Below are 12,263 nucleotides of genomic sequence, written 5' to 3' on the forward strand. Positions count from 1 at the left end.
AGATGAGACAATCTGAGATTCAGTAAAGATAATAAATGCAGCAGACTGAAATCTATAATATGCTACTGAATTAAAGGAGTTTAAAATAAAACACTCCCCCAAAGATGATTAAAGAACCAATTCATTATCTTATAAGCTGACAAAGGGGAAAAAACAAACATCTATGTTATCTTCTTTTGTAATCCAGTAGTACACCTTGCAGTATTTTCTGTGTGTGTGTGTGTGAGTGTGTGTGTGTGCACACGCATGCACGCCCACATGTGCACGCACTGTGCTGTGCTTAGTGGGTCAGTCCTGTCCGACGCTTTGTGACTCCAGGTTCCATCTATGGGGATTCTCCAGGCAAGAAGACTGGATTGGGTTGCCATGCCCTCCTCCAGCGGAATCTTCCCAACCCAGGGATCAAATCCAGGTCTCCCGCATTGCAGGCCGATTCTTTACCATCTGAGCCACCAGGGAAGCCCATATATATATGTATACACATGCCTATGTATATATGTAACTTGACATATATCTCCTTTTTCAGATTCTTTTCCATTAGAGTTTATTACAGGATATTGAACATAGTTCCCTGTGCTGTTACAGTAAGACCTTGTTGTTTATTTTGTATATAGTAGTCTGTATCTGCTAATTCCAAACTCCTAACTCATCCCCACCTCTTTCCTGTCCTTTGCCCTTCGGTAGTCATAAATCTGTCCTCTATGTCTTAAGTCTGTTTCTGCTTTGTAAACAAGTTCATCTGTATCACTTTTTAAGATTCCACAAATAAGTGATATCATATGATATTTGTCTTTCTCTGACTTCCTTCACTTAGTATGATAATCTCTAGATCCATACATGTTGCTGCAGATGGCATTATTTCATTCTTTTTTATAGCTGAGTAATATTTCATTGTATACATTTGTACCACATCTTTATCCATTCATCTGTCAAGAGACATTTATGTTGCTTCCATGTCTTGGCTATTGTAAATAGTGCTGCTATGAACACTAAAGTGCATGTATCTTTTCGAACTATTCTCCAGATAAATGCCCAGGAGTGGAATTACTGGATCATTCTGTTTTGTTCTGTTTGTTAAACTTGTCATTATCTCTTCTAATAGTTCTATTTCATTGAAGTTGCTTTTTTCTAGATGTAATCCTTATTCATCCTCTCTCTTGCTGCTAGAGTTCCTTTAAGTGAATTATTTTCCCTTGCCAATTCATGGTTTGCCTCATCCTTGGAGCTCAGATCAAGCTGCTGGAGTACCCTGAATGGCATTTTACACCAAAATAGTGAAACAACCTCTATGATGCACTGGAACTAAGCTTTCCACCTGGGGCAGTTCTTTGTGACCCCATGGCTCCTCTGACTTGAAATTCTTCACGTAAGAATACTGGAATGGGTAGCCATTCCCTTCTCCAGGGGATCTTCCCAACCCAGGGATTGAACCCACGTCTCCTGTATTGGCAGGCAGATTCTTTACTACTGAATTATTTGGGAAGCCTTTGTGAGTTTGACAAGAATATTTATTCTACATTGGATTAATGTTTTGGTTATGTCTATTAGGTCGTATTTATTTAACTGCATTGTTCAAGGTGCATCCTTATTGATTTATTTTTTGGTCAGTTTTTTGTATCAACTGCTGAGAGTTTTTCATCAACCCTGAGAGAGAAGGGTATATTACAGTGTTTCATTTTTATTGCTATCTTGTCTATTTTTCTCTATAATTATTCAACCCTTTCCTTATGTATTTTGGAGTTTTGGGTTTAGGTACCCACAAAATTTTAAATTACTATCTTCTGACTCATTGGAAAAGACCCCGATGCTGGGAAAGATTGAAGGCAGGAGGAGAAGAGGACGACAGAGGATAAGATGGTTGGATGGCATCACCAACTCGATGGACATGAGTTTGAGCAAGCTCTGGGAGCTGGTGGTGGACAGGGAAACCTGACGTGCTGCAGTCCATGGGCTTGGAAAGAGTTGGACACGACTGAGCGACTGAACTGAACTGAAAAATCAAACGTTTTATAATTCTTAAGTTATTCCTTTTATTCCTAGTACAGTTATTTGCTTTGAAATCTCTTCTTTTGGTTGGTCTGTTGGACTGACGTTACTGTGACTCCCATGATCCCTATTAACACCCTGTATAATATCCCGTTCTCCACTTGAGTGTAGGTGGGCCTTAAAAAGTAACCAACTTGCTCCTAACCAATAGAATATTGCAAAGCTGATGTGATGCCATTCCTGTGGTTATGACTCTCTTATCCAATCTGTTCTATCTCTGTTGCCAACTTTGAAGAAGTAAGTTGCTGCAAACTCTACAGTTGCAACAACCTGAGGGAGCATGGAAGCAGATTCTTCCCTAGTCATACCTCAAGAAGAGAACTCAATCTAGATCAACACCTTGCAGTAGACCAGGCTAAGCTGTGCCTAGACTTCTGATCCAAAGAAACCACGAAGCTCCTTAAGCTGCTAAATTTGTGGTAATTTGTTATACAGCACAGAAAACTAACAATCAGTATTTCTACAGAGTACTTTTTCCTATTCTTTAGTTTCGAACTTTCTGGATTATTACACTTTGAACAAGTTTCTTATAAACAACCCACAGGTAGATTTTCTTTCTTTTATTGTCTGACAATCTTAATATTTTAACTGAAATCACTCTATATTTAATATTATCACCCAATCAATACACTTCCCTGGTGTCTCAGATGGTAAAGAATCTGCCTGCAATGCGGGAGACCTGGTTCAATCTCTAGGTCAGGAAGATCCCCTGGAGAAGGAAATGACAACCCATTCCAATATTCTTGCCTGGAAAATTCCATGGACAGAGGAGCCTGGTGGACTATGGTCCATATGGTCACAAAGAGTTGGACAAGACTGAGGAACTAACAAGGAGACCCAACCAATATATCTGAACTTTTTAAAGGGCCATGTTATTTATGAAAGATGTAGTTCATTGCCCTTTGAGTATCTATGCTCTTTCCTTCTTTCTTACTATAAGAATCTCAATTGTATTCAAAACAGCAAAGGTCTCAGCTAGACTACTAATATTTCCAATTTTATTAATCATTAAAGTTCAAAAGAAGGAAATAAAGGCTGAAATAAAATTTTAACCATATTTGACTTGGTAACTAAACTGATATAAGAAATTCTCATTTTATAGTCAGTGTCCTGAGTTTGTATGTAAACTGAATGCTCTGAAACTACCTCATGTATTTCCACAGAGGTAAAAAAGACTTGAGCTTCTGAGGACTAACTTCACATACAATGCCATTGAAATGTTACATATGTGCAAATATACTCCTTTTGCAGTATTTCCTTTCTCAGTACATGATGCTTTTGTGTATCCAGTTGCTTAAGTCAGGATTCTGGAAGCATCTTAATACCATTCTCTGTTCCCCTGCCAACCAATATAATCCTATCAACAAACACTCAATTTCTTGGTCCACATAAACTGTGAGCCCAACCATTTTTCTTCATCTCTTCTGTCATTGCCTCTTAGGATTGTTCTAAGAATCAAATCAAATAATGCATGGAAAATTACTTCATATACTGTAAAATGCAAAGAAGCACATGCATAAAGCTATCTTCATAAGGTTGACAGCAATACAGCAAAAATACCACCACCTCACCAATTACATGGTATTGCACTATGCAATAAAATATAGCAGAGTACAATAAAATAATTTATGATCTTTGGTTACCAAAAAGAATACTGCTTTCAGTATACTTAGTTTAAAAAGCATAAAGGTAGAAAACACTTATTTTAAGATTTACATTAAAATGCTTAACAGTTTCCTTATCTTTCAGTGAGGTTAAATAAAGAGAGGTTGCTATATTTTTGTATCACTAGAGTAAATTTAATTTCACACATATGGATAAGACTAGTTATTGCCACATGAGCCCTCTAAATTTCCATCTCTGTGTCAATGTAGTCAGTTGTAGGCTGTTTTCCAGACTGCAAGCTCAGTTGAGATTTGCCAAGTATTGTAAAAAGCCACAAACTGGATAATAAGCAACTTTGCAAATTAAGCTATTAAGTTACTTCTACATATCATATCCTGAATATGGCCTTGGTCTTAACATGAGCTGACAACTGTACCACCCTGCACAGCTCTTGGATGTATTATTCAGTTGAGCAAAGCAAAAAAAAAAGCCTATTTTGGCCTGATAAAAAATATGAGAAAACTTTTAGCTTAAAAAATGTATTATGGAAGCTTCAGATAAGTAAAAGAAATATTTCAATGGAAAAAGCTTTAAAACATTTTGCTTGCAATGAAATGCTGATTTTTTTTTATTTATAAAAAGTTACCCTCAAAGTTAAACTCATCTCAAATAATCAAGTTTAAAAATACTACATTAAAGAAAAAAGTCTAAAACAATGTAAAGAGAATCTTCAATATTAAAGGGGGGTGCATGAGAATGATCACTCTAGATTCACATGGTGAATACTTAAAGAGTAGGGAAAAGGTTTGGTTTGTTCAACTCTGTATAAGCTGGCACTTAGTAGAGCCACAGTTCATAGCATATAATAGCACTCAATATTTATTTTAAAAAAAGACCAAATAAATGAATGAAACAAAAACTGTGGAATAAGAAGAAAGAAAGAATCCTGTCTTCCATCTACAGAGCTTCATCTATGGTAAGGCATAATTAATATACTGAAAAAGGACAAAATTACAATTTTATCTTTATTTTTTTGTTTTTAAGAAACACTACATAACCTGGATTGAAGATAATTTCCAAAGAAGTACGTTTTAGATAAAATGAATAAATTCCAACCCCGAGGGAAAAACTATTATGTGTATCAAACCATAAATAGGTATTTATAATTTTAAAAAAGCTAAGATAGGTTACAACCATAAAAAGAATGGCTTAGGAAGCTGGATGGAAGGGGCACTCAGAGGGAGCCTGAGAGAGCCCTGGAAGCACACTGGGGCCAGGACTTAAGATGTCTTCGTTGGTCAGACTTCAAAGAAGACAATATGGAAGACCTCTGGTAGCTAAAAAAGTAAGCCGTATAAACCTTTTCTGTCAATTTCTTACTCTGCCCAAGGGGCCTACTTAAAGGAGGGTGAAGACATGCTAAGCACTGAAGAATTATGGTGGAAAGTAGCTGATTATTCCAAAGGGAATGAAGATAGGCATGCATAGGGCCAGTACCCTCAGTTGGGTGATGCCGGCAGCAGGGACACTCAGAAAGAGTGGCTTTTCTAGCACTTTTATCAAGTGATTCAGAAAGTGTATGATCGAGAGGGCCCTTCAGATTACATTATTGTTTCTATCAACAAAGAACAGAAACTTAGGCAGATGCACACATCCTGGACCACCTGCAGCCTCTCTCTCCTGGTCAGAGATGCTGCCTCAACTCAGGAGGGTGGACCTCCCAGATGGCATAGTGGATAGCAACATGCCTGACAGTGCAGGGGACATGTGTTCAAATCATGGTCCAGGAAGATTCCATATGCATGGAGCAACTAAACCTGTGTGCCACAACTACTGAGCCCACACTCTAGAGCCCAGCTGCAACTACTGAGCCTGTGTGCTGCAACTACTGAAGCCCATGTGTCTGAACTTGTGCCCCACAACAAAAGAAGCCACTGCTATGAGAACAGAATGTACCACAACGATGAGTAGCCCTTGTTCTCTCCAACTAGAAAAAGCCTGCATGCAGTAACAAAGACCCAGTGCAACCAAAAAAATAAATAAATTATAAAACAAACAAAAGAATGGCTCAGGTATATAAAAACTGACATTAGGACTTTTTTCCATTTTGAAATATAAAATGTTTTTAATTTATGATACCTTCCTATTTTTTAAAAAAGATGTACATTTACTGATCCGTTTGCTGCCTAAATTCATGGATTTTCATTTTATTCAATGTTATAACCCGTTGTGACCCAGACCTGATATGGCCACCTGATGAGAAGAGCTGACTCATTTGAAAAGACCCTGATGCTGGGAAAGATTGAGGGCAGGAGGAGAAGGGGAAGGCAGAGGATGAGATGGTTGGATGGCATCACCGACTCAAAGGACATGGGTTTGGGTGGACTCTGGCAGTTGGTGATGGATAGGGAGGCCTGGCATGCTGGGGTTCATCGGGTCGCAAAGAATCAGACACGACTGAGTGACTGAACTGAACTGAACTGATTATGAAAACTCCCCTTTACACTAGCTCCTGTATCTTTTAGTTTGTTTGCTTATTTATTTTTGGTTGCACTGGGTCTTCGCTGCTGCTTATGGGCTTTCTGTAGTTGTGGTGAGCGGGGACTACTCCTCATTGTGGTGCACAGACCTTTCATTGTGGTGGCTTCACTTGTTCTAGGCACATGGGCTCAGTAGTTGTGGCACACAGGTATTAGCTGTTCCGCGGCATGTGAAATCTTCTGAGACCAGAGATGGAACCCATGTCCCCTGTATTGAGAGGCGGATTTCTATATACCATACCACCAGTGAAGTCCTCCTGTATCTTTTTGATATGCCACTTTTTTTTTTTTAGCATTTCCTTATATTCTGACACAGCAAGATGTTCCAGGCTTATTTTGCAACTTCTGTGCCCCAGTTCTAGAATCAGCTATTTTTCACCCTCATATAACAGAAACTTTTGTGGCAAGTTAGATTTGCAGAGTAGGGGACAAAAGAGAAAACCACCAAGTCCGAGGGAAGTTTCAGAATTAATGACTGTTGCTGGGTTGTTTTTGTAAGCCATCCAGCTTTATAGTGATCTGTTATATGGCAATAGAAAAACAGAAGAGAAATTGGTACCTGGAAGTGGAGTGCTGCTATAACAAAACACTAAAACTGGCTTAAAATGAGGCAGCAGGCAGTGGCCCTAAGGGGCCTCCCAGTGCCGGTCAATGGAGGCTTGAGTGCAGGGGAAAAAAAACTATGACTGAAGGCTAGAGAAAACGTCACTCTAGTTCTGCTCTGACAGAACGATTAAAGAAACTACAAGCTGCTGTATCGTGACAGGTACAAAGGGTATCTAAAAGATTTAAATCATCATAAATACATGTGGCTATCTGGTAGTGAAACATGTTAGCTGAAGTTAAATATATGACAATAAGGATTACCTAAGTATTGATCTTAAATCTTAATGATGAGAAAGGGTGTATATATAAATATACTTACACACATACATACATATATACACTCCTGCAATTTTCTAATTAAATTTTCCCCCCCTCACTTATTTTTAGATATCATTCAAATACATTACATGTTTTTCCTTTTCAGATAATGCAACAAACTTAAAAGACTCTCTGCCCACAAAGTAAAGAACATGAACTTCTGCCTAGAATGGATTCTGGTTTTATATAATATTGGAAAATGAACTCAGAGTTTATAAAGATTACCCTTAAAATTGTGATTGAATTCTCGTAATATTTTCATCTTGAAATATGGCTCATTACATACCCTGCCAATAAACTGTTTCCAAAGCCATAGCCAAAACAAAGCAATTTAGAGTAAAACTATTATCTTAAATGAGGGCTTCCCTGGCGGCTTAGATGGTAAAGAATCCGCCTGCAATGCAGGAGACCTGGGTTCAGTCCCTAGGTTGGGAAGATCTCCTGGAGAAGGTAATGGCTACACACTGCAGTATTCTGGCCTGGAGAATTCCATGGACAGAAGAGCCTGCCAGGCTATATGGCTCATGGGGTCACAAAGAGCCAGAGATGACTGAGCGACTTTCACTTTCACAAAGCCTGCCAATAAAGTTTTCAAAGCCATGCCCCAAAACAATGAAATTCAGAGTAAACTATTATCTTAAATGAGATATATGACATAGCCAGACTTCAGCCCTAGTTCTCCCATTTATTACCATCTAGGAGCCTGGCGGGCTACAATCCACAGGGTCACAAAGAGTCAGACATGACTTAGCGACTAAACAACAGATTTCTAGAAGACTTCAGAATCTTCCTAACACTTTCACTGATATTTTCAATTATTTTGCTTTCTTGCAGGCAAGAAACATGTTAAAAAGTACTTTTTTCCTAACTCTATTTCCCAATTAACTATTTAATAACTTTATGATTTTATGAGTGAAGAGTAGTTGATTCTTGCTTTCAGGGGACAAACCTGGAGTCCAAAGACAACAGTAACATGGCTTTTTAAACCTAAAAAAGTTTTTGGGAAACATTTATTTAACTGACATGGCATTTTCCTTCCAGCTAACTTTATGACTTCCTATTTCTGTTTGAGACTCTGAAGGTCACAATGTTAAAAAAAAAAAAAAGTATAATTATTTTACTAACATGATATTGTTTCTCATAAGTTAGTGCAAAAAGGAAAAACCCTAATTCTTTGTTACATAAAAACTTGTTTATAATAATTTTATGAATTAAATATTTTGAAATAATTATTAATAATCTAAGGAGTTTCAATGTTTAGTTCAATAAATTTCTTCTTTGCTCTTAAAGAAGTCTGCTCAATTTTGTCCCTTCTTTCAGTACAAACCTAACAATCACTATTCTTGATTCCTCCTAGTGCTACAGGAAGCACTTTCCTTTTCTGAGCAGATCAGTGTCTGACTTTTATAATAAGGTGCCTGAGATCATTTCCTTTGACCCACTAGATCTGATATTGTGCTCACCTCTGTCCATCTATTTTTCTCCCTATTCTCACGTAAACTATCAAAAGAAATAATGTGGTGACATTCCTGTTAAAAGGAACCACCTATCCGGATGACACCCAAAATAATTTAAATTCAGTTGAACCAATTAATACAAATATTTTAATTTTAAACTTAAATAACTTGTATTTATTCATTTCTATACAGTGTTCTTGAGAACGTTTCCAGCTCTTATACATGAGGTTATCTAAAGCACACAAGAGAAAGGGACCAAATCTCTCTTAAAAAAACAGATGCTTTAGCTATTGGGTACTGCTTATTATCATACATGTAAATATATAGTGAGACATTTTTTAGGGTGTTTACTCAGCTCACAATGTTCTTAATTTCTCCCTTTCATTCACAAGGGTTGCCTCTCCTTCCCTCCCAGCTTTTCAGAGTCATATATACCAAGTCATATAGATCAGTGATGTTTAACCTTGGGAAACCCTCCCAAAGGAAGTAACACTGAACTCCATAGCTCGCCTCATTCTTGATACCCTCGTAAACTCTGCTCCTCCTTTAAGAGCCATCTCAAACATAATCTCATTTCACTTCCCTTGATTTGTCTAGGCACTCAAAAAATTCTCTCCCCGTGTTTCCATTACTCTAATGTAGCAATTATCACACTGTACTGTAATTCTCCATTAGATTTTAACTTCCTTGAGACCAAGAGCTTTGTGTCTCTTGCATCTAATACAATATCTGACTTATTAAAAGGTCAAGTTTATTTGCTAGAATTAAGCTAATTCAGTGTGCCAACACTAGATATTTCATGCTGATCAACTCTCTAATTAGCTATTTTTTAAATTAAGAATTAGAAAATTATTTCTGAATAAACAAAGTTTATTTGGTAGGTAATTAATTAATCTTTAAATGTGGGAAGGAAATCATGAAGGAAATCCATGAAAGAAATCATATGAAAAGATCCTTAACAGCAGTAATGGAAATGTAGAAGAGCTACTCACAGACCAGGTCAGATTATACCCACACTACCACCAACCCGCTTCAACATGAATTAAAAATAAAATGGGTAAAATCAATGCTAGGTTAACATCCAGAATGAATATATATATATATACACATACACACACACATACACATCCACTCCTAACACTCAACAAAACCAAACAACCCAATTAAGAAATGGTTGTTGTGTTGTTCTGTCACTAAGTTGTGTCCAACTCTTTGCAACCTCATGGACTGCAGCACTCCAGGCTTCTCTGTCCTTCACTATCTCCCAGAGTTTGCTCAAATTCATTTCCATTGAGTCAGGGATCGAGTCAATCCTAAAGGAAATCAACACTGAAAGAAAGGATGCTGAAGCTGAAGCACCAATACTTTGGCTACATGATGCAGAGATGACTTACTACTGGAAAAGATCCTGATGCTGGGAAAGATAGAAGGCAAAAGGAGAAGGGGATGACAGAGAATGAGATGGTTAGACACTATCACTGACTAAAAAATGGGCACAGGATTTGAATAGACATTTTTCCAAATGGCCAAAAAGGTCATGGAAAAACACTCAACATCACTAATGATTAAGGATATGTAAATCAAAACCACAATAAGATACCACTTCATATCAATAAGGATGACCATTATTAAAATCAAAGGCCAGAAAATAACAAGAGCTGGTGAGAATATGGAATAATGGAATCCTTGAGCATTGCTGGTGAGAATGTTGTTTATGATCCAACAATTAATTTGAGTACATACCCAAAAGAACTAAAAGCAGGGACTTGAACAGGTATTTATCTACCAAAATTATGGCTGCATTATTCACAATAGAAATAAAAGATGGAAACAACCCAAATGAACAATCCAAATGTCCACCAATAAATGAATGGATAAACAAAATGTGATATATGTATACAACAAAATACTATTCAGCCTTAGAAGGTAATGATATCCTGATACATGCTACAACATGAATGAACCTTGAAAACATTGTACTAAGTGAAACAAGCCAGCTGCTACTGCAGCTAAGTTGCTTCAGTCGAGTCCAACTCTGTGCGACCCCATTGACAGCAGCCCACCAGACTCCTCTGCCCCCGAGATTCTCCAGGCAAGAACATTGCAGTGGGTTGTCATTTCCATCTCCAGAAACAAGCCAGAGACAAAGGATAAGTATTGTATGACTCCATACATAACTAGAATACTCAAATTCATAGAGAGAGAAAATAGAATGGTTACCAGGGGGAAAAAGCAAGGGAGTTCCAGAAAAACATCTTTCTGCTTTATTGACTATGGCAAAGCCTTTGACTGTATGGATCACAATAAACTGTGGAAAATTCTTAAAAGAGATGGGAATACCAGACCACCTGACCTGCCTCTTGAGAAACCTGTATGCAGGTCAGGAAGCAACAGTTAGAACTGGACATGGAACAAGAGATTGGCTCCAAACAGGAAAAGGAGTACATCAAGGCTGTACATTGTCACCCTGCTTATTTAACTTATATGCAGAGTTCCAGTTCCAGTTCCAGTTCAGTCTCTCAGTTGTGTCTGACCTTTGCGACCCCATGAACTGCAGCACGCCAGGCCTCCCTGTCCATCACCAACTCCAGGAGTTCACCCAAACCCATGTCCATTGAATTGGTGATGCCATCCAACTATCTCATCCTCTGTCGTCCCCTTTTCCTCCTGCCCTCAATCTTTCCCAGCATCAGGGTCTTTTCCAATTGACAGCTCTCGCATCAGGGGCAAAATATTGGAGTTTTCAGCTTCAACATCAGTCCTTCCAATGACCACCCAGACTGATTTCCTTTAGGATGACTGGTTGGACTCCTTGCAGGTCCAAGGGGACTCTCAGAGTCTTTCTCCAAACACCACAGTTCAAAAGCACCAATTCTTCTGCACTCAGCTTTCTTTATGTCCAACTCTCACATCCAACATGACCACGGAGTGTACATCATGAGAAACGCTGGGCTGGATGAAGCACAAGCTGGAATCAAGATTGCCAGGAGAATATCAATAACCTCAGATATGCAGATGACACCACCCTTGGCAGAAAGTGAAGAAGAACTAAAGAGCCCTCTTGATGAAAGTGAAAGAGGAGAGTGAAAAAGTTGGCTTAAAGCTCAACATTCAGAAAACTAAGATCATGGCATTGGTCCCATCACTTCATGGCAAATAGATGGGAAACAGTGCTGCTTCATTTTTGCGGGCTCCAAAATCACTGCAGATGGTGACTGCAGCCATGAAATTAAAAGACACTTACTCCTTGGAAGGAAAGTTATGACCAACCTAGGCAGCATATTAAAAAGCAGAGACATTACTTTGTCACCAAAGGTCCATCTAGTCAAGGCTATTGTTTTTCCAGTAGTCATGTATGGATTTGAGAGTTGGACTATAAAGAAAGCTGAGCGCCAAAGAATTGATGCTTTTGAACTGTGGTGTTGGAGAAGACTCTTGAAGAGTCTCTTGGACTGCAAGGAGATCCAACCAGTCCATCCTAAAGGAAATCAGTCCTGGGTGTTCATTGGAAGGACTGATGTTGAAGCTGAAACTCCAATATTTTGGCCACCTGATGTGAGCAGCTGACTCTTTTGAAAAGACCCTGCTGCTGGGAAAGATTGGGGGCAGGAGGAGAAGGGGACGACAGAGGACGAGATGGCTGGATGGTCCATCACCGACTCAGTGGACACGAGTTGGTAAACTCTGGGAG

At 38.5% G+C, this 12,263-nt stretch overlaps 1 protein-coding gene across 6 annotated transcripts in view; it reads right to left on the bottom strand.

Moving 5' to 3' along the window:
* The window catches only part of LRCH3 (leucine rich repeats and calponin homology domain containing 3), a 99,286-nt gene that overhangs the window by 60,393 nt on the left and 26,630 nt on the right, over positions 1-12,263 (bottom strand). The gene's annotated exons all lie outside the window — the stretch shown is intronic.

The sequence above is a fragment of the Cervus canadensis genome, chromosome 7 (genome assembly GCF_019320065.1).
Source record: "Cervus canadensis isolate Bull #8, Minnesota chromosome 7, ASM1932006v1, whole genome shotgun sequence".
In the NCBI taxonomy this organism is placed as follows: Eukaryota; Metazoa; Chordata; class Mammalia; order Artiodactyla; family Cervidae; genus Cervus; species Cervus canadensis.